Source organism: Nothobranchius furzeri, chromosome 8 (assembly GCF_043380555.1).
Source record: "Nothobranchius furzeri strain GRZ-AD chromosome 8, NfurGRZ-RIMD1, whole genome shotgun sequence".
Lineage (NCBI taxonomy): Eukaryota > Metazoa > Chordata > Actinopteri > Cyprinodontiformes > Nothobranchiidae > Nothobranchius > Nothobranchius furzeri.
In genome coordinates this window covers 8,211,598-8,236,016 of record NC_091748.1, presented here as the reverse complement: position 1 = coordinate 8,236,016, position 24,419 = coordinate 8,211,598, and positions in this window count along the sequence as shown.

Genomic DNA, 24,419 nt, shown 5'->3' with positions numbered 1-24,419 from the left:
CAGAATTATGTTGCACGAAGCACAATTTCACATCATTCTGGGTCCATTTGTGTGAAAACAAGGTCCAATCAGGCTGAAACGTTACAAGAAGGTAGAATCTATTGAGTTGTAAGTGATCTGAACGTTTCATGATGATTGCACATTCCTATAGGGGGTCAAACCATGTCCCAAAGGTCACCGGGCCTGGTGTCACTTTAAAGAAGTAGTCCAGTTACACCTTTGTGGGCTTACAACTTGGCTTCTGAATATCCTAGAGAGGTCAGGTTTGTTTTAGAGTACTCCAATTAACAGCCCCCATTACCCCAAAAAGGAATGGAGTCCTTAGCACTTATGGTTTTTAAATGGCACCCAGAATTATGTTGCACGAAGCACAATTTCACATCATTCTGGGTTCATTTGTGTGAAAACAAGGCCCAATCAGGCTGAAACGTTACAGGAAAGTAGAATCTGTTAAGTTGTAAGTGATCTGAACCTTTCATGATGATAGCACTTTCCTAAGGGGGTCAAACCATGTCCCAAAGGTCACCGGATCTGGTGTCAATTTAAAGAAGTAGTCCAGTTACACATTTGTGGGCTTATAACTTGGCTTCTGAATGTCCTAGAGAGATCAGGTTTGTTTTAGTGTACTCCAATCAACAGCCCCTACAACCACAAAAAGGAATGGAGTCATTAGCACTCATGGTTTGTAAATGGCACCCAGAATTATGTTGCACGAAGCACAATTTCACATCATTCTGGGTCCATTTGTGTGAAAACAAGGTCCAATCAGGCTGAAACGTTACAAGAAGGTAGAATCAATTGAGTTGTTAATGATCTGAACGTTTCATGATGATAGCACTTTCCTAAGGGGGTCAAACCATGTCCCAAAGGTCACCGGATCTGGTGTCAATTTAAAGAAGTAGTCCAGTTACACATTTGTGGGCTTATAACTTGGCTTCTGAATGTCCTAGAGAGGTCAGGTTTGTTTTAGTGTACTCCAATCAACAGCCCCTACAACCACAAAAAGGAATGGAGTCATTAGCACTTATGGTTTGTAAATGGCACCCAGAATTATGTTGCACGAAGCACAATTTCACATCATTCTGGGTCCATTTTTGTGAAAACAAGGTCCAATCAGGCTGAAACGTTACAAGAAGGTAGAATCTATTGAGTCGTAAGTGATCTGAATGTTTCATGATGATCGCACATTCCTATAGGGGGTCAAACCATGTCCCAAAGGTCACCGGGCCTGGTGTCACTTTAAAGAAGTAGTCCAGTTACACCTTTGTGGGCGTATAACTTGGCTTCTGAATGTCCTAGAGAGGTCAGGTTTGTTTTAGTGTACTCCAATCAACAGCCCCTACAACCACAAAAAGGAATGGAGTCATTAGCACTTATGGTTTGTAAATGGCACCCAGAATTATGTTGCACGAAGCACAATTTCACATCATTCTGGATCCATTTGTGTGAAAACAAGGTCCAATCAGGCTGAAACGTTACAAGAAGGTAGAATCTATTGAGTTGTAAGTGATCTGAATGTTTCATGATGATCGCACATACCTATAGGAGGTCAAACCATGTCCCAAAGGTCACCGGGCCTGGTGTCACTTTAAAGAAGTAGTCCAGTTACACATTTGTGGGCTTATAACTTGGCTTCTGAATGTCCTAGAGAGATCAGGTTTGTTTTAGTGTACTCCAATCAACAGCCCCTACAACCACAAAAAGGAATGGAGTCATTAGCACTGATGGTTTTTAAATGGCACCCAGAATTATGTTGCACTAAGCACAATTTCACATCATTCTGGGTTCATTTGTGTGAAAACAAGGTCCAATTAGGCTGAAACGTTACAAGAAGGTAGAATCTATTGAGTTGTAAGTGATCTGAACGTTTCATGATGATAGCACTTTCCTAAGGGGGTCAAACCATGTCCCAAAGTTCACCGGATCTGGTGTCAATTTAAAGAAGTAGTCCAGTTACACATTTGTGGGCTTATAACTTGGCTTCTGAATATCCTAGAGAGGTCAGGTTTGTTTTAGAGTACTCCAATTAACAGCCCCCATTACCCCAAAAAGGAATGGAGTCATTAGCACTTATGGTTTTTAAATGGCACCCAGAATTTTGTTGCACGAAGCACAATTTCACATCATTCTGGGTCCATTTGTGTGAAAACAAGGTCCAATCAGGCTGAAACGTTACAAGAAGGTAGAATCTATTGAGTTGTAAGTGATCTGAACATTTCATGATGATTGCACATTCCTATAGGGGGTCAAACCATGTCCCAAAGGTCACCGGGCCTGGTGTCACTTTAAAGAAGTAGTCCAGTTACACCTTTGTGGGCTTATAACTTGGCTTCTGAATATCCTAGAGAGGTCAGGTTTGTTTTAGAGTACTCCAATCAACAGCCCCCATTACCCCAAAAATGAATGGAGTCATTAGCACTTATGGTTTGTCAATGGCACCCAGAATTATGTTGCACGAAGCACAATTTCACATCATTCTGGGTTGATTTGTGTGAAAACAAGGTCCAATCAGGCTGAAACGTTACAGGAAGGTAGAATCTATTGAGTTGTAAGTGATCTGAAAGTTTCATGATGATAGCACTTTCCTAAGGTGGTCAAACCATGTCCCAGAGGTCACCGGATCTGGTGTCAATTTAAAGAAGTAGTCCAGTTACACATTTGTGGGCTTATAACTTGGCTTCTGAATGTCCTAGAGAGATCAGGTTTGTTTTAGTGTACTCCAATCAACAGCCCCTACAACCACAAAAAGGAATGGAGTCATTAGCACTTATGGTTTGTAAATGGCACCCAGACTTATGTTGCACGAAGCACAATTTCACATCATTCTGGGTCCATTTTTGTGAAAACAAGGTCCAATCAGGCTGAAACGTTACAAGAAGGTAGAATCTATTGAGTTGTAAGTGATCTGAACGTTTCAAGATGATCACACATTCTCATAGGGGGTCAAACCATGTCCCAAAGATCACCGGGCCTGGTGTTACTTTAAAGAAGTAGTCCAGTTACACATTTGTGGGCTTATAACTTGGCTTCTGAATATCCTAGAGAGGTCAGGTTTGTTTTAGAGTACTCCAATTAACAGCCCCCATTACCCCAAAAAGGAATGGAGTCATTAGCACTTATGGTTTTTAAATGGCACCCAGAATTATGTTGCACGAAGCACAATTTCACATCATTCTGGGTCCATTTGTGTGAAAACAAGGTCCAATCAGGCTGAAACGTTACAAGAAGGTAGAATCTATTGAGTTGTAAGTGATCTGAACATTTCATGATGATTGCACATTCCTATAGGGGGTCAAACCATGTCCCAAAGGTCACCGGGCCTGGTGTCACTTTAAAGAAGTAGTCCAGTTACACCTTTGTGGGCTTATAACTTGGCTTCTGAATATCCTAGAGAGGTCAGGTTTGTTTTAGTGTACTCCAATCAACAGCCCCCATTACCCCAAAAATGAATGGAGTCATTAGCACTTATGGTTTGTAAATGGCAGCCAGAATTATGTTGCACGAAGCACAATTTCACATCATTCTGGGTTGATTTGTGTGAAAACAAGGTCCAATCAGGCTGAAACGTTACAGGAAGGTAGAATCTATTGAGTTGTAAGTGATCTGAAAGTTTCATGATGATAGCACTTTCCTAAGGTGGTCAAACCATGTCCCAGAGGTCACCGGATCTGGTGTCAATTTAAAGAAGTAGTCCAGTTACACATTTGTGGGTTTATAACTTGGCTTCTGAATGTCCTAGAGAGATCAGGTTTGTTTTAGTGTACTCCAATCAACAGCCCCTACAACCACAAAAAGGAATGGAGTCATTAGCACCTATGGTTTGTAAATGGCACCCAGAATTATGTTGCACGAAGCACAATTTCACATCATTCTGGGTCCATTTGTGTGAAAACAAGGTCCAATCAGGCTGAAACGTTACAAGAAGGTAGAATCTATTGAGTTGTAAGTGATCTGAATGTTTCGTGATGATAGCACTTTCCTAAGGGGGTCAAACCATGTCCCAAAGGTCACCGGATCTGGTGTCAATTTAAAATAGTAGTCCGGTTACACATTTGTGGGCTTACAACTTGGCTTCTGAATGTCCCAGAGAGATCGGGTTTGTTTTATTGTACTCCAATCAACAGACCCTACAACCACAAAAAGGAATGGAGTCATTAGCACTTATGGTTTGTAAATGGCACCCAGAATTATGTTGCACGAAGCACAATTTCACATCATTCTGGGTCCATTTGTGTGAAAACAAGGTCCAATCAGGCTGAAACGTTACAAGAAGGTAGAATCTATTGAGTTGTAAGTGATCTGAACATTTCATGATGATCAGACATTCCTATAGGGGGTCAAACCATGTCCCAAAGGTCACCGGGCCTGGTGTCACTTTAAAGAAGTAGTCCAGTTACACCTTTGTTGGCTTATAACTTGGCTTCTGAATATCCTAAAAAGGTCAGGTTTGTTTTAGAGTACTCCATTTAACAGCCCCCATTTCCCCAAAAAGGAATGGAGTCATTAGCACTTATGGTTTTTAAATGGCACGCAAAATTATGTTGCACTAAGCACAATTTCACATCATTCTGGGTTCATTTGTGTGAAAACAAGGTCCAATCAGGCTGAAACGGTACAGGACGGTAGAATCTATTGAGTTGTAAGTGATCTGAACGTTTCATGATGATAGCACTTTCCTAAGGGGGTCAAACCATGTCCCAAAGGTCACCGGATCTGGTGTCAATTTAAAGAAGTAGTCCAGTTACACATTTGTGGGCTTATAACTTGGCTTCTGAATGTCCTAGAGAGATCAGGTTTGTTTCAGAGTACTCCAATCAACAGCCCCTAGAACCACAAAAAGGAATGGAGTCATTAGCACTTTTGGTTTGTAAATGGCACCCAGAATTATGTTGCACGAAGCACCATTTCACATCATTATGGGTCCATTTGTGTGAAAACAATGTCCAATCAGGCTGAAACGTTACAATAAGGTAGAATCTATTGAGTTGTAAGTGATCTGAACATTTCATGATGATCGCACATTCCTATAGGGGGAAAAACCATGTCCCAAAGGTCACCGGGCCTGGTGTCACTTTAAAGAAGTGGTCCAGTTACACCTTTGTGGGCTTATAACTTGGCTTCTGAATGTCCTAGAGAGGTCAGGTTTGTTTTAGAGTACTCAAATTAACAGCCCCTATTATCTCAAAAAGTAATGGAGTCATTAGCCCTTATGGTTTTTAAATGGCACCCAGAATTATGTTGCACGAGGCACAATTTCACATCATTCTGGGTTCATTTGTGTGAAAACAAGGACCAATCAGGCTGAAACGTTACAGGAAGGTAGAATCTATTGAGTTGTAAGTGATCTGAACGTTTCATGATGATAGCACTTTCCTAAGGTGGTCAAACCATGTCCCAAAGGTCACCTGATCTGGTGTCATTTTAAAGAAGTAGTCCAGTTACACCTTTGTGGGCATATAACTTGGCTTCTGAATGTCCTAGAGAGATCAGGTTTGTTTTAGTGTACTCCAATCAACAGCCCCTACAACCACAAAACAGAATGGAGTCATTAGCACTTATGGTTTGGAAATGGCACCCAGAATTATGTTGCACGAAGCACAATTTCACATCATTCTGGGTCCATTTGTGTGAAAACAAGGTCCAATCAGGCTGAAACGTTACAAGAAGGTAGAATCTATTGAGTTGTAAGTGATCTGAACGTTTCATGATGATCGCACATTCCTATAGGGGGTCAAACCATGTCCCAAAGGTCACCGGGCCTGGTGTTACTTTAAAGAAGTAGTCCAGTTACACCTATTTTGGGCTTATAACTTGGCTTCTGAATAGCCTAGAGAGGTCAGGTTTGTTTTAGAGTACTCCAATTAACAGCCCCTATTACCTCAAAAAGGAATGGAGTCATTAGCACTTATGGTTTTTAAATGGCACCCAGAATTATGTTGCACGAAGCACAATTTCACATCATTATGGGTTCATTTGTGTGAAAACAAGGTCCAATCAGGCTGAAACGTTACAGGAAGGAAGAATCTATTGAGTTGTAAGTGATCTGAACGTTTCATGATGATTGCTCTTTCCTAAGGGGGTCAAACCATGTCCCAAAGGTCACCGGATCTGGTGTCTATTTAAAGAAGTAGTCCAGTTACACATTTGTGGGCTTATAACTTGGCTTCTGAATGTCCTAGAGAGATCAGGTTTGTTTTAGTGTACTCCAATCGACAGCCCCTACAACCACAAAAAGGAATGGAGTCATTAGCACTTATGGTTTGTAAATGGCACCCAAAATTATGTTGCACGAAGCACAATTTCACATCATTCTGGGTCCATTTGTGTGAAATCAAGGTCCAATCAGGCTGAAACGTTACAAGAAGGTAGAATCAATTGAGTTGTAAGTGATCTGAACGTTTCATGATGATCGCACATTCCTATAGTGGGTCAAACCATGTCCCAAAGGTCACCGGGCCTGGTGTCACTTTAAAGAAGTAGTCCAGTTACACCTTTGTGGGCTTATAACTTGGCTTCTGAATATCCTAGAGAGGTCAGGTTTGATTTAGAGTACTCCAATTAACAGCCCCCATTACCCCAAAAAGGAATAGAGTCATTAGCACTTATGGTTTTTAAATGGCACCCAGAATTATGTTGCACGAAGCACAATTTCACATCATTCTGGTTTCATTTGTGTGAAAACAAGGTCCAATCAGGCTGAAACGTTACAGGAAGGTAGAATCTATTGAGTTGTAAGTGATCTGAACGTTTCATGATGATAGCACTTTCCTAAGGGGGTCAAACCATGTCCCAAAGGTCACCAGATCTGGTGTCAATTTAAAGAAGTAGTCCAGTTACACCTTTGTTGGCTTATAACTTGGCTTCTGAATGTCCTAGAGAGATCAGGTTTGTTTTAGTGTACTCCAATCAACAGCCCCTACAACCACAAAAAGGAATGGAGTCATTAGCACTTATGGTTTGGACATGGCACCCAGAATTATGTTGCACGAAGCACAATTTCACATCATTCTGGGTCCATTTGTGTGAAAACAAGGTCCAATCAGGCTGAAACGTTACAAGAAGGTAGAATCTATTGAGTTGTAAGTGATCTGAACGTTTCATGATGATCGCACATTCCTATAGGGGGTCAAACCATGTCCCAAAGGTCACCGGGCCTGGTGTCACTTTAAAGAAGTAGTCCAGTTACACATTTGTGGGATTATAACTTGGCTTCTGAATGTCCTAGAGAGATCAGGTTTGTTTTAATGTCCTCCCATCAACAGCCCCTACAACCACAAAAAGGAATGGAGTCATTAGCACTTATGGTTTGTAAATGGCACCCAGAATTATGTTGCACGAAGCACAATTTCACATCATTCTGGGTCCATTTGTGTGAAAACAAGGTCCAATCAGGCTGAAACGTTACAAGAAGGTAGAATCTATTGAGTTGTAAGTGATCTGAACATTTCATGATGATTGCACATTCCTATAGGGGGTCAAACCATGTCCCAAAGGTCACCGGATCTGGTGTCACTTTAAAGAAGTAGTCCAGTTACACCTTTGTGGGCTTATAACTTGGCTTCTGAATATCCTAGAGAGGTCAGGTTTGTTTTAGAGTACTCCAATCAACAGCCCCCATTACCCCAAAAATGAATGGAGTCATTAGCACTTATGGTTTGTAAATGGCACCCATAATTATGTTGCACGAAGCACAATTTCACATCATTCTGGGTTGATTTGTGTGAAAACAAGGTCCAATCAGGCTGAAACGTTACAGGAAGGTAGAATCTATTGAGTTGTAAGTGATCTGAAAGTTTCATGATGATAGCCCTTTCCTAAGGTGGTCAAACCATGTCCCAGAGGTCACCGGATCTGGTGTCAATTTAAAGAAGTAGTCCAGTTACACATTTGTGGGTTTATAACTTGGCTTCTGAATGTCCTAGAGAGATCAGGTTTGTTTTAATGTACTCCAATAAACAACCCCTACAACCACAAAAAGGAATGGAGTCATTAGCACTTATGGTTTGTAAATGGCACCCAGACTTATGTTGCACGAAGCACAATTTCACATCATTCTGGGTCCATTTTTGTGAAAACAAGGTCCAATCAGGCTGAAACGTTACAAGAAGGTAGAATCTATTGAGTTGTAAGTGATCTGAACGTTTCAAGATGATCACACATTCTCATAGGGGGTCAAACCATGTCCCAAAGATCACCGGGCCTGGTGTCACTTTAAAGAAGTAGTCCAGTTACACATTTGTGGGCTTATAACTTGGCTTCTGAATATCCTAGAGAGGTCAGGTTTGTTTTAGAGTACTCCAATTAACAGCCCCCATTACCCCAAAAAGGAATGGAGTCATTAGCACTTATGGTTTTTAAATGGCACCCAGAATTATGTTGCACGAAGCACAATTTCACATCATTCTGGGTCCATTTGTGTGAAAACAAGGTCCAATCAGGCTGAAACGTTACAAGAAGGTAGAATCTATTGAGTTGTAAGTGATCTGAACATTTCATGATGATTGCACATTCCTATAGGGGGTCAAACCATGTCCCAAAGGTCACCGGGCCTGGTGTCACTTTAAAGAAGTAGTCCAGTTACACCTTTGTGGGCTTATAACTTGGCTTCTGAATATCCTAGAGAGGTCAGGTTTGTTTTAGTGTACTCCAATCAACAGCCCCCATTACCCCAAAAATGAATGGAGTCATTAGCACTTATGGTTTGTAAATGGCAGCCAGAATTATGTTGCACGAAGCACAATTTCACATCATTCTGGGTTGATTTGTGTGAAAACAAGGTCCAATCAGGCTGAAACGTTACAGGAAGGTAGAATCTATTGAGTTGTAAGTGATCTGAAAGTTTCATGATGATAGCACTTTCCTAAGGTGGTCAAACCATGTCCCAGAGGTCACCGGATCTGGTGTCAATTTAAAGAAGTAGTCCAGTTACACATTTGTGGGTTTATAACTTGGCTTCTGAATGTCCTAGAGAGATCAGGTTTGTTTTAGTGTACTCCAATCAACAGCCCCTACAACCACAAAAAGGAATGGAGTCATTAGCACCTATGGTTTGTAAATGGCACCCAGAATTATGTTGCACGAAGCACAATTTCACATCATTCTGGGTCCATTTGTGTGAAAACAAGGTCCAATCAGGCTGAAACGTTACAAGAAGGTAGAATCTATTGAGTTGTAAGTGATCTGAATGTTTCGTGATGATAGCACTTTCCTAAGGGGGTCAAACCATGTCCCAAAGGTCACCGGATCTGGTGTCAATTTAAAATAGTAGTCCGGTTACACATTTGTGGGCTTACAACTTGGCTTCTGAATGTCCCAGAGAGATCGGGTTTGTTTTATTGTACTCCAATCAACAGACCCTACAACCACAAAAAGGAATGGAGTCATTAGCACTTATGGTTTGTAAATGGCACCCAGAATTATGTTGCACGAAGCACAATTTCACATCATTCTGGGTCCATTTGTGTGAAAACAAGGTCCAATCAGGCTGAAACGTTACAAGAAGGTAGAATCTATTGAGTTGTAAGTGATCTGAACATTTCATGATGATCAGACATTCCTATAGGGGGTCAAACCATGTCCCAAAGGTCACCGGGCCTGGTGTCACTTTAAAGAAGTAGTCCAGTTACACCTTTGTTGGCTTATAACTTGGCTTCTGAATATCCTAAAAAGGTCAGGTTTGTTTTAGAGTACTCCATTTAACAGCCCCCATTTCCCCAAAAAGGAATGGAGTCATTAGCACTTATGGTTTTTAAATGGCACGCAAAATTATGTTGCACTAAGCACAATTTCACATCATTCTGGGTTCATTTGTGTGAAAACAAGGTCCAATCAGGCTGAAACGGTACAGGACGGTAGAATCTATTGAGTTGTAAGTGATCTGAACGTTTCATGATGATAGCACTTTCCTAAGGGGGTCAAACCATGTCCCAAAGGTCACCGGATCTGGTGTCAATTTAAAGAAGTAGTCCAGTTACACATTTGTGGGCTTATAACTTGGCTTCTGAATGTCCTAGAGAGATCAGGTTTGTTTCAGAGTACTCCAATCAACAGCCCCTAGAACCACAAAAAGGAATGGAGTCATTAGCACTTTTGGTTTGTAAATGGCACCCAGAATTATGTTGCACGAAGCACCATTTCACATCATTATGGGTCCATTTGTGTGAAAACAATGTCCAATCAGGCTGAAACGTTACAATAAGGTAGAATCTATTGAGTTGTAAGTGATCTGAACATTTCATGATGATCGCACATTCCTATAGGGGGAAAAACCATGTCCCAAAGGTCACCGGGCCTGGTGTCACTTTAAAGAAGTGGTCCAGTTACACCTTTGTGGGCTTATAACTTGGCTTCTGAATGTCCTAGAGAGGTCAGGTTTGTTTTAGAGTACTCAAATTAACAGCCCCTATTATCTCAAAAAGTAATGGAGTCATTAGCCCTTATGGTTTTTAAATGGCACCCAGAATTATGTTGCACGAGGCACAATTTCACATCATTCTGGGTTCATTTGTGTGAAAACAAGGACCAATCAGGCTGAAACGTTACAGGAAGGTAGAATCTATTGAGTTGTAAGTGATCTGAACGTTTCATGATGATAGCACTTTCCTAAGGGGGTCAAACCATGTCCCAAAGGTCACCTGATCTGGTGTCATTTTAAAGAAGTAGTCCAGTTACACCTTTGTGGGCATATAACTTGGCTTCTGAATGTCCTAGAGAGATCAGGTTTGTTTTAGTGTACTCCAATCAACAGCCCCTACAACCACAAAACAGAATGGAGTCATTAGCACTTATGGTTTGGAAATGGCACCCAGAATTATGTTGCACGAAGCACAATTTCACATCATTCTGGGTCCATTTGTGTGAAAACAAGGTCCAATCAGGCTGAAACGTTACAAGAAGGTAGAATCTATTGAGTTGTAAGTGATCTGAACGTTTCATGATGATCGCACATTCCTATAGGGGGTCAAACCATGTCCCAAAGGTCACCGGGCCTGGTGTTACTTTAAAGAAGTAGTCCAGTTACACCTATTTTGGGCTTATAACTTGGCTTCTGAATAGCCTAGAGAGGTCAGGTTTGTTTTAGAGTACTCCAATTAACAGCCCCCATTACCCCAAAAAGGAATGCAGTCCTTAGCACTTATGGTTTTTAAATGGCACCCAGAATTATGTTGCACGAAGCACAATTTCACATCATTCTGGGTTCATTTGTGTGAAAACAAGGTCCAATCAGGCTGAAACGTTACAGGAAGGTAGAATCTATTGAGTTGTAAGTGATCTGAACGTTTCATGATGATAGCACTTTCCTAAGGGGGTCAAACCATGTCCCAAATGTCACCGGGCCTGGTGTCACTTTAAAGAAGTAGTCCAGTTACACCTTTGTGGGCTTATAACTTGGCTTCTGAATATCCTAGAGAGGTCAGGTTTGTTTTAGAGTACTCCAATTAACAGCCCCTATTACCTCAAAAAGGAATGGAGTCATTAGCACTTATGGTTTTTAAATGGCACCCAGAATTATGTTGCACGAAGCACAATTTCACATCATTATGGGTTCATTTGTGTGAAAACAAGGTCCAATCAGGCTGAAACGTTACAGGAAGGAAGAATCTATTGAGTTGTAAGTGATCTGAACGTTTCATGATGATTGCTCTTTCCTAAGGGGGTCAAACCATGTCCCAAAGGTCACCGGATCTGGTGTCTATTTAAAGAAGTAGTCCAGTTACACATTTGTGGGCTTATAACTTGGCTTCTGAATGTCCTAGAGAGATCAGGTTTGTTTTAGTGTAATCCAATCGACAGCCCCTACAACCACAAAAAGGAATGGAGTCATTAGCACTTATGGTTTGTAAATGGCACCCAAAATTATGTTGCACGAAGCACAATTTCACATCATTCTGGGTCCATTTGTGTGAAATCAAGGTCCAATCAGGCTGAAACGTTACAAGAAGGTAGAATCAATTGAGTTGTAAGTGATCTGAACGTTTCATGATGATCGCACATTCCTATAGTGGGTCAAACCATGTCCCAAAGGTCACCGGGCCTGGTGTCACTTTAAAGAAGTAGTCCAGTTACACCTTTGTGGGCTTATAACTTGGCTTCTGAATATCCTAGAGAGGTCAGGTTTGATTTAGAGTACTCCAATTAACAGCCCCCATTACCCCAAAAAGGAATAGAGTCATTAGCACTTTTGGTTTTTAAATGGCACCCAGAATTATGTTGCACGAAGCACAATTTCACATCATTCTGGTTTCATTTGTGTGAAAACAAGGTCCAATCAGGCTGAAACGTTACAGGAAGGTAGAATCTATTGAGTTGTAAGTGATCTGAACGTTTCATGATGATAGCACTTTCCTAAGGGGGTCAAACCATGTCCCAAAGGTCACCGGATCTGGTGTCAATTTAAAGAAGTAGTCCAGTTACACCTTTGTTGGCTTATAACTTCGCTTCTGAATGTCCTAGAGAGATCAGGTTTGTTTTAGTGTACTCCAATCAACAGCCCCTACAACCACAAAAAGGAATGGAGTCATTAGCACTTATGGTTTGGACATGGCACCCAGAATTATGTTGCACGAAGCACAATTTCACATCATTCTGGGTCCATTTGTGTGAAAACAAGGTCCAATCAGGCTGAAACGTTACAAGAAGGTAGAATCTATTGAGTTGTAAGTGATCTGAACGTTTCATGATGATCGCACATTCCTATAGGGGGTCAAACCATGTCCCAAAGGTCACCGGGCCTGGTGTCACTTTAAAGAAGTAGTCCAGTTACACATTTGTGGGATTATAACTTGGCTTCTGAATATCCTAGAGAGGTCAGGTTTGTTTTAGACTACTCCAATTAACAGCCCCCATTACCCCAAATAGGAATGGAGTCATTAGCGCTTATGGTTTTTAAATGGCACCCAGAATTATGTTGCACGATGCACAATTTCACATCAATCTGGGTTCATTTGTGTGAAAACAAGGTCCAATAAGGCTGAAACGTTACAGGATGTAGAATCTATTGAGTTGTAAGTGATCTGAACGTTTCATGATGATAGCACTTTCCTAAAGTGGTCAAACCATGTCCCAGAGGTCACCGGATCTGGTGTCAATTTAAAGAAGTAGTCCAGTTACACCTTTGTGGGCTTATAACTTGGCTTCTGAATGTCCTAGAGAGATCAGGTTTGTTTTAGTGTACTCCAATCAACAGCCCCTACAACCACAAAAAGGAATGGAGTCATTAGCACTTATGGTTTGTAAATGGCACCCAGAACTATGTTGCACGAAGCACAATTTCACATCATTCTGGGTCCATTTGTGTGAAAACAAGGTCCAATAAGGCTGAAACGTTACAGGATGTAGAATCTATTGAGTTGTAAGTGATCTGAACGTTTCATGATGATAGCACTTTCCTAAAGTGGTCAAACCATGTCCCAGAGGTCACCGGATCTGGTGTCAATTTAAAGAAGTAGTCCAGTTACACATTTGTGGGCTTATAACTTGGCTTCTGAATGTCCTAGAGAGATCAGGTTTGTTTTAATGTCCTCCAATCAACAGCCCCTACAACCACAAAAAGGAATGGAGTCATTAGCACTTATGGTTTGTAAATGGCACCCAGAATTATGTTGCACGAAGCACAATTTCACATCATTCTGGGTCCATTTGTGTGAAAACAAGGTCCAATCAGGCTGAAACGTTACAAGAAGGTAGAATCTATTGAGTTGTAAGTGATCTGAACATTTCATGATGATCGTACATTCCTATAGGGGGTCAAACCATGTCCCAAAGGTCATCGGGCCTGGTGTCACTTTAAAGAAGTAGTCCAGTTACACCTTTGTTGGCTTATAACTTGGCTTTTGAATATCCTAGAGAGGTCAGGTTTCTTTTAGAGTACTCCAATTAACAGCCCCCATTACCCCAAAAAGGAATGGAGTCATTAGCACTTATGGTTTGTAAATGGCACCCAGAATTATGTTGCACGAAGCACAATTTCACATCATTCTGGGTTCATTTGTGTGAAAACAAGGTCCAATCAGGCTGAAACGTTACAGGAAGGTAGAATCTATTGAGTTGTAAGTGATCTGAACGTTTCATGATGATAGCACTTTCCTAAGGGGGTCAAACCATGTCCCAAAGGTCACCAGATCTGGTGTCAATTTAAAGAAGTAGTCCAGTTACACCTTTGTTGGCTTATAACTTGGCTTCTGAATGTCCTAGAGAGATCAGGTTTGTTTTAGTGTACTCCAATCAACAGCCCCTACAACCACAAAAAAGAATGGAGTCATTAGCACTTGTGGTTTGTAAATGGCACCCAGAATTATGTTGCACGAAGCACAATTTCACATCATTCTGGGTCCATTTGTGTGAAAACAAGGTCCAATCAGGCTGAAACGTTACAAGAAGGTAGAATCTATTGAGTTGAAAGTGATCTGAACGTTTCATGATGATCACACATTCCTATAGGGGGTCAAACCATGTCCCAAAGGTCACCGGGCCTGGTGTCACTTTAAAGAAGTAGTCCAGTTACACCTTTGTGGGCTTATAACTTGGCTTCTGAATTTCCTAGAGAGGTCAGGTTTGTTTTGGAGTACTCAAATTAACAGCCCCCATTACCCCAAACAGGAATAGAGTCATTAGCACTTATGGTTTTTAAATGGCACCCAGAATTATGTTGCACGAAGCACAATTTCACATCATTCTGGGTTCATTTGTGTGAAAACAAGGTCAAATCAGGCTGAAACATTACAGGAAGGTAGAATCTATTGAGTTGTAAGTGATCTGAACGTTTCATGACGATAGCACTTTCCTAAGGGTGTCAAACCATGTCCCAAAGATCACCGGATCTGGTGTCAATTTAAAGAAGTAGTCCAGTTACACATTTGTGGGCTTATAACTTGGCTTCTGAATGTCCTAGAGAGATCAGGTTTGTTTTAATGTACTCCAATCAACAGCCCCTACAACCACAAAAAGGAATGGAGTCATTAGCACTTATGGTTTGTAAATGGCACCCAGAATTATGTTGCACGAAGCACAATTTCACATCATTCTGGGTCCATTTGTGTGAAAACAAGGTCCAATCAGGCTGAAACGTTACAAGAAGGTAGAATCTATTGAGTTGTAAGTGATCTGAACATTTCATGATGATCGTACATTCCTATAGGGGGTCAAACCATGTCCCAAAGGTCATCGGGCCTGGTGTCACTTTAAAGAAGTAGTCCAGTTACACATTTGTGGGCTTATAACTTGGCTTCTGAATGTCCTAGAGAGATCAGGTTTGTTTTAATGTACTCCAATCAACAGCCCCTACAACCACAAAAAGGAATGGAGTCATTAGCACTTATGGTTTGTAAATGGCACCCAGAATTATGTTGCACGAAGCACAATTTCACATCATTCTGGGTTCATTTGTGTGAAAACAAGGTCCAATCAGGCTGAAACGTTACAGGAAGGTAGAATCTATTGAGTTGTAAGTGATCTGAACGTTTCATGATGATAGCACTTTCCTAAGGGGGTCAAACCATGTCCCAAAGGTCACCAGATCTGGTGTCAATTTAAAGAAGTAGTCCAGTTACACCTTTGTTGGCTTATAACTTGGCTTCTGAATGTCCTAGAGAGATCAGGTTTGTTTTAGTGTACTCCAATCAACAGCCCCTACAACCACAAAAAAGAATGGAGTCATTAGCACTTGTGGTTTGTAAATGGCACCCAGAATTATGTTGCACGAAGCACAATTTCACATCATTCTGGGTCCATTTGTGTGAAAACAAGGTCCAATCAGGCTGAAACGTTACAAGAAGGTAGAATCTATTGAGTTGAAAGTGATCTGAACGTTTCATGATGATCACACATTCCTATAGGGGGTCAAACCATGTCCCAAAGGTCACCGGGCCTGGTGTCACTTTAAAGAAGTAGTCCAGTTACACCTTTGTGGGCTTATAACTTGGCTTCTGAATATCCTAGAGAGGTCAGGTTTGTTTTAGAGTACTCAAATTAACAGCCCCCATTACCCCAAACAGGAATAGAGTCATTAGCACTTATGGTTTTTAAATGGCACCCAGAATTATGTTGCACGAAGCACAATTTCACATCATTCTGGGTTCATTTGTGTGAAAACAAGGTCAAATCAGGCTGAAACATTACAGGAAGGTAGAATCTATTGAGTTGTAAGTGATCTGAACGTTTCATGACGATAGCACTTTCCTAAGGGTGTCAAACCATGTCCCAAAGATCACCGGATCTGGTGTCAATTTAAAGAAGTAGTCCAGTTACACATTTGTGGGCTTATAACTTGGCTTCTGAATGTCCTAGAGAGATCAGGTTTGTTTTAATGTACTCCAATCAACAGCCCCTACAACCACAAAAAGGAATGGAGTCATTAGCACTTATGGTTTTTAAATGACACCCAGAATTATGTTGCACGAAGCACAATTTCACATCATTCTGGGTTCATTTGTGTGAAAACAAGGTCCAGTCAGGCTGAAACGTTACAGGAAGATAGAATCTATTGAGTTGTAAGTGATCTGAATGTTTCATGATGATAGCACTTTCCTAAGGGGGTCAAACCATGTCCCAAAGGTAACCCGATCTGGTGTCAATTTAAAGAATTAGTCCAGTTACACATTTGTGGGCTTATAACTTGGCTTCTGAATGTCCTAGAGAGATCAGGTTTGTTTTAGTGTACTCCAATCAACAGCCCCTACAACCACAAAAAGGAATGGAGTCATTAGCACTTATGGTTTGGAAATGGCACCCAGAATTATTTTGCACGAAGCACAATTTCACATCATTCTGGGTCCATTTGTGTGAAAACAAGGTCCAATCAGGCTGAAACGTTACAAGAAGGTAGAATCTATTGAGTTTTAAGTGATCTGAACGTTTCATGATGATCGCACATTCTTATAGGGGGTAAAACCATGTCCCAAAGGTCACCGGGCCTTGTGTCACTTTAAATAAGTAGTCCAGTTACACCTTTGTGGGTTTATAACTTGGCTTCTGAATGTCCTAGAGAGGTCACGTTTGTTTTAGTGTACTCCAATCAACAGCCCCTACAACCACAAAAAGGAATGGAGTCATTAGCACCTATGGTTTGTAAATGGCACCCAGAATTATGTTGAACGAAGCACAATTTCACATCATTCTGGGTCCATTTGTGTGAAAACAAGGTCCAATCAGGCTGAAACGTTACAAGAACGTAGAATCTATTGAGTTGTAAGTGATCTGAACATTTAATGATAATCACACATTCCTATAGGGGGTCAAACCATGTCCCAAAGGTCACCGGGCCTGGTGTCACTTTAAAGAAGTAGTCCAGTAACACATTTGTGGGCTTATAACTTGGCTTCTGAATATCCTAGAGAGGTCAGGTTTGTTTTAGAGTACTCCAATTAACAGCCCCCATTACCCCAAAAAGGAATGGAGTCATTAGCACTTATGGTTTTTAAATGGCACCCAGAATTATGTTGCACGAAGCACAATTTCACATCATTCTGGGTTCATTTGTGTGAAAACAAGGTCCAATCAGGCAGAAACGTTACAGGAAGGTAGAATCTATTGAGTTGTAAGTGATCTGAAAGTTTCATGATGATAGCACTTTCCTAAGGGGGTCAAACCATGTCCCAAAGGTCACCGGATCTGGTGTCAATTTAAAGAAGTAGTCCAGTTACACATTTGTGGGCTTATAACTTGGCTTCTGAATGTCCTAGAGAGATCAGGTTTGTTTTAGTGTACTCCAATCAACAGCCCCTACAACCACAAAAAGGAATGGAGTCATTAGCACTTATGGTTTGTAAATGGCACCCAGAATTATGTTGCACGAAGCACAATTTCACATCATTCTGGGTCCATTTGTGTGAAAACAAGGTCCAATCAGGCTGAAACGTTACAAGAAGGTAGAATCTATTGAGTTGTAAGTGATATGAACGTTTCATGATGATTACACATTCCTATAGGGGGTCAAACCATGTCCCAAAGGTCACCGGGCCTGGTGTCAATTTAAAGAAGTAGTCCAGTTACACATTTGTGGGCTTATAACTTGGCTTCTGAATATCCTAGAGAGGTCAGGTTTGTTTTAGAGTACTCCAATTAACAGCCCCCATTACCACAAAAAGGAATGGAGTCATTAGCACTTATGGTTTTTAAATGGCACCCAGAATTATGTTGCACGAAGCACAATTTCACATCATTCTGGGTTCATTTGTGTGAAAAAAAGGTCCAATCAGGCTGAAACGTTACAGGAAGGTAGAATCTATTGAGTTGTAAGTGATCTGAACGTTTCATGATGATAGCACTTTCCTATGGGGGTCGAACCATGTCCCAAACGTCACCGGATCTGGTGTCAATTTAAAGAAGTAGTCCATTTACACCTTTGTGGGCTTATAACTTGGCTTCTGAATATCCTAGAGAGGTCAGGTTTGTTTTAGGGTACTCCAATCAACAGCCCCTATTGCCCCAAAAAGGAATGGAGTCATTAGCTCTTATGGTTTTTAAATGACACCCAGAATTATGTTGCACGAACCACAATTTTACATCATTCTGGGTCCATTTGTGTGAAAACAAGGTCCAATCAGGCTGAAACGCTACAGGAAGGTAGAATCTATTGAGTTGTAAGTGATCTGAACGTTTCATGATGATCGCGCATTCCTAAAGGGGTCAAACCATGTCCCAAAGGTCACCGGATCTGGTGTCACTTTAAAGAAGTAGTCCAGTTACACCTTTGTGGGCTTATAACTTGGCTTCTGAATGTCCTAGAGAGATCAGGTTTGTTTTAGTGTACTCCAATCATCAGCCCCTACAACCTCAAAAATAAATGGAGTCATCAGCACTTATGGTTTTTAAATGGACCCCAGAATTATGTTGCACGAAGCACAATTTCACATCATTCTGGGTCCATTTGTGTGAAAACAAGGTCCAATCAGGCTGAAACGTTACAAGAAGGTAGAATCTATTGAGTTGTAAGTGATCTGAACGTTTCATGATGATCGCACATTCTTATAGGGGGTAAAACCATGTCCCAAAGGTCACCGGGCCTTGTGTCACTTTAAAGAAGTAGTCCAGTTACACATTTGTGGGCTTATAACTTGGCTTCTGAATGTCCTAGAGAGATCAGGTTTGTTTTAGTGTACTCCAATCATCAGCCCCTACAACCTCAAAAAGAAATGGAGTCATCAGCACTTATGGTTTTTAAATGGCACCCAGAATTATGTTGCACGAAGCACAATTTCACATCATTCTGGGTCCATTTGTGTGAAAACAAGGTCCAATTAGGCTGAAATGTTACAGGAAGGTAGAATCTATTGAGTTGTAAGTGATCTGAACGTTTCATGATGATAGCACTATCCTAAGGGGGTCAAACCATGTCCCAAAGGTCACCGGATCTGGTGTCAATTTAAAGAAGTAGTCCTGTTACACATTTGTGGGCTTATAACTTGGCTTCTGAATATCCTAGAGAGGTCAGGTTTGTTTTAGAGTACTCCAATTAACAGCCCCCATTACCCCAAAAAGGAATGGAGTCATTAGCACTTATGGTTTTTAAATGGCACCCAGAATTATGTTGCACGAAGCACAATTTCACATCATTCTGGGTTCATTTGTGTGAAAACAAGGTCCAATCAGGCAGAAACGTTACAGGAAGGTAGAATCTATTGAGTTGTAAGTGATCTGAAAGTTTCATGATGATAGCACTTTCCTAAGGGGGTCAAACCATGTCCCAAAGGTCACCGGATCTGGTGTCAATTTAAATAAGTAGTCCAGTTACACATTTGTGGGCTTATAACTTGGCTTCTGAATGTCCTAGAGAGATCAGGGTTGTTTTAGTGTACTCCAATCAACAGCCCCTACAACCACAAAAAGGAATGGAGTCATTAGCACTTATGGTTTGTAAATGGCACCCAGAATTATGTTGCACGAAGCACAATTTCACATCATTCTGGGTCCATTTGTGTGAAAACAAGGTCCAATCAGGCTGAAACGTTACAAGAAGGTAGAATCTATTGAGTTGTAAGTGATATGAACGTTTCATGATGATTACACATTCCTATAGGGGGTCAAACCATGTCCCAAAGGTCACCGGGCCTGGTGTCACTTTAAAGAAGTAGTCCAGTTACACCTTTGTGGGCTTATAACTTGGCTTCTGAATATCCTAGAGAGGTCAGGTTTGTTTTAGAGTACTCCAATTAACAGCCCCCATTACCACAAAAAGGAATGGAGTCATTAGCACTTATGGTTTTTAAATGGCACCCAGAATTATGTTGCACGAAGCACAATTTCACATCATTCTGGGTTCATTTGTGTGAAAACAAGGTCCAATCAGGCTGAAACTTTACAGGAAGGTAGAATCTATTGAGTTGTAAATGATCTGAACGTTTCATGATGATAGCACTTTCCTATGGGGGTCGAACCATGTCCCAAACGTCACCGGATCTGGTGTCAATTTAAAGAAGTAGTCCATTTACACCTTTGTGGGCTTATAACTTGGCTTCTGAATATCCTAGAGAGGTCAGGTTTGTTTTAGGGTACTCCAATCAACAGCCCCTATTGCCCCAAAAAGGAATGGAGTCATTAGCTCTTATGGTTTTTAAATGACACCCAGAATTATGTTGCACGAACCACAATTTTACATCATTCTGGGTCCATTTGTGTGAAAACAAGGTCCAATCAGGCTGAAACGCTACAGGAAGGTAGAATCTATTGAGTTGTAAGTGATCTGAACGTTTCATGATGATCGCGCATTCCTAAAGGGGTCAAACCATGTCCCAAAGGTCACCGGATCTGGTGTCACTTTAAAGAAGTAGTCCAGTTACACATTTGTGGGCTTATAACTTGGCTTCTGAATGTCCTAGAGAGGTCAGGTTTGTTTTAGTGTACTCCAATCAACAGCCCCTACAACCACAAAAAGGAATGGAGTCAATAGCACTTATGGTTTGTAAATGGCACCCAGAATTATGTTGCACGAAGCACAATTTCACATCATTTTGGGTCCATTTGTGTGAAAACAAAGTCCAATCAGGCTGAAACGTTACAAGAAGGGAGAATCTATTGAGTTGTAAGTGAACTGATTGTTTCATGATGATCGCACATTCCTATAGGGGGTCAAACCATGTCCCAAAGGTCAACGGGCCTGGTGTCACTTTAAAGAAGTAGTCCAGTTACACCTTTGTGGGCTTATAACTTGGCTTCTGAATGTCCTAGAGAGATCAGGTTTGTTTTAGTGTACTCCAATCATCAGCCCCTACAACCTCAAAAAGAAATGGAGTCATCAGCACTTATGGTTTTTAAATGGCACCCAGAATTATGTTGCACGAAGCACAATTTCACATCATTCTGGGTTCATTTGTGTGAAAACAAAGTCCAATCAGGCTGAAACGTTACAAGAAGGGAGAATCTATTGAGTTGTAAGTGATCTGAACGTTTCATGATGATCGCACATTCCTATAGGGGGTCAAACCATGTCCCAAAGGTCACCGGGCCTTGTGTCACTTTAAAGAAGTAGTCCAGTTACACCTTTGTGGGCTTATAACTTGGCTTCTGAATATCCTAGAGAGGTCAGGTTTGTTTTAGAGTACTCCAATTAACAGCCCCATTACCCCAAAAAGGAATGGAATCATTAGCACTTATGGTTTTTAAATGACACCCAGAATTATGTTGCACGAAGCACAATTTCACATCATTCTGGGTTCATTTGTGTGAAAACAAGGTCCAGTCAGGCTGAAACGTTACAGGAAGGTAGAATCTATTGAGTTGTAAGTGATCTGAATGTTTCATGATGATAGCACTTTCCTAAGGGGGTCAAACCATGTCCCAAAGGTAACCCGATCTGGTGTCAATTTAAAGAATTAGTCCAGTTACACATTTGTGGGCTTATAACTTGGCTTCTGAATGTCCTAGAGAGATCAGGTTTGTTTTAGTGTACTCCAATCAACAGCCCCTACAACCACAAAAAGGAATGGAGTCATTAGCACTTATGGTTTGGAAATGGCACCCAGAATTATGTTGCATGAAGCACAATTTCACATCATTCTGGGTCCATTTGTGTGAAAACAAGGTCCAATCAGGCTGAAACGTTACAAGAAGGTAGAATCTATTGAGTTGTAAGTGATCTGAACGTTTCATGATGATCGCACATTCTTATAGGGGGTAAAACCATCTCCCAAAGGTCACCGGGCCTTGTGTCACTTTAAATAAGTAGTCCAGTTACACCTTTGTGGGTTTATAACTTGGCTTCTGAATGTCCTAGAGAGGTCAGGTTTGTTTTAGTGTACTCCAATGAACAGCCCCTACAACCACAAAAAAGAATGGAGTCATTAGCACCTATGGTTTGTAAATGGCACCCAGAATTATGTTGAACGAAGCACAATTTCACATCATTCTGGGTCCATTTGTGTGAAAACAAGGTCCAATCAGGCTGAAACGTTACAAGAAGGTAGAATCTATTGAGTTGAAAGTGATCTGAACGTTTCATGATGATCACACATTCCTATAGGGGGTCAAACCATGTCCCAAAGGTCACCGGGCCTGGTGTCACTTTAAAGAAGTAGTCCAGTTACACCTTTGTGGGCTTATAACTTGGCTTCTGAATATCCTAGAGAGGTCAGGTTTGTTTTAGAGTACTCAAATTAACAGCCCCCATTACCCCAAACAGGAATAGAGTCATTAGCACTTATGGTTTTTAAATGGCACCCAGAATTATGTTGCACGAAGCACAATTTCACATCATTCTGGGTTCATTTGTGTGAAAACAAGGTCAAATCAGGCTGAAACATTACAGGAAGGTAGAATCTATTGAGTTGTAAGTGATCTGAACGTTTCATGACGATAGCACTTTCCTAAGGGTGTCAAACCATGTCCCAAAGATCACCGGATCTGGTGTCAATTTAAAGAAGTAGTCCAGTTACACATTTGTGGGCTTATAACTTGGCTTCTGAATGTCCTAGAGAGATCAGGTTTGTTTTAATGTACTCCAATCAACAGCCCCTACAACCACAAAAAGGAATGGAGTCATTAGCACTTATGGTTTGTAAATGGCACCCAGAATTATGTTGCACGAAGCACAATTTCACATCATTCTGGGTCCATTTGTGTGAAAACAAGGTCCAATCAGGCTGAAACGTTACAAGAAGGTAGAATCTATTGAGTTGTAGGTGATCTGGACGTTTCATGATGATAGCACTTTCCTAAGGGGGTCAAACCATGTCCCAAAGGTCACCGGATCTGGTGTCAATTTAAAGTAGTAGTCCAGTTACACCTTTGTGGGCTTATAACTTGGCTTCTGGATGTCCTAGAGAGGTCAGGTTTGTTTTATTGTACTCCAATCAACAGCCCCTACAACCACAAAAAAGAATGGAGTCATTAGCACTTATGGGTTGTAAATGGCACCCAGAATTATGTTGCACGAAGCACAATTTCTCATAATTCTGGGTCCATTGTGTGAAAACAAGGTCCAATCAGGCTGAAACGTTACAAGAAGGTAGAATCTATTGAGTTGTAAGTGATCTGAACGTTTCATGATGATCGCACATTCCTATAGGGGGTCAAACCATGTCCCAAAGGTCACCAGGCCTGGTGTCACTTTAAAGAAGTAGTCCAGTTACACCTTTGTGGGCTTATAACTTGGCTTCTGAATATCCTAGAGAGGTCAGGTTTGTTTTAGAGTACTCCAATTAACAGCCCCATTACCCCAAAAAGGAATGGAATCATTAGCACTTATGGTTTTTAAATGACACCCAGAATTATGTTGCACGAAGCACAATTTCACATCATTCTGGGTTCATTTGTGTGAAAACAAGGTCCAGTCAGGCTGAAACGTTACAGGAAGATAGAATCTATTGAGTTGTAAGTGATCTGAATGTTTCATGATGATAGCACTTTCCTAAGGGGGTCAAACCATGTCCCAAAGGTAACCCGATCTGGTGTCAATTTAAAGAATTAGTCCAGTTACACATTTGTGGGCTTATAACTTGGCTTCTGAATGTCCTAGAGAGATCAGGTTTGTTTTAGTGTACTCCAATCAACAGCCCCTACAACCACAAAAAGGAATGGAGTCATTAGCACTTATGGTTTGGAAATGGCACCCAGAATTATTTTGCACGAAGCACAATTTCACATCATTCTGGGTCCATTTGTGTGAAAACAAGGTCCAATCAGGCTGAAACGTTACAAGAAGGTAGAATCTATTGAGTTTTAAGTGATCTGAACGTTTCATGATGATCGCACATTCTTATAGGGGGTAAAACCATGTCCCAAAGGTCACCGGGCCTTGTGTCACTTTAAATAAGTAGTCCAGTTACACCTTTGTGGGTTTATAACTTGGCTTCTGAATGTCCTAGAGAGGTCACGTTTGTTTTAGTGTACTCCAATCAACAGCCCCTACAACCACAAAAAGGAATGGAGTCATTAGCACCTATGGTTTGTAAATGGCACCCAGAATTATGTTGAACGAAGCACAATTT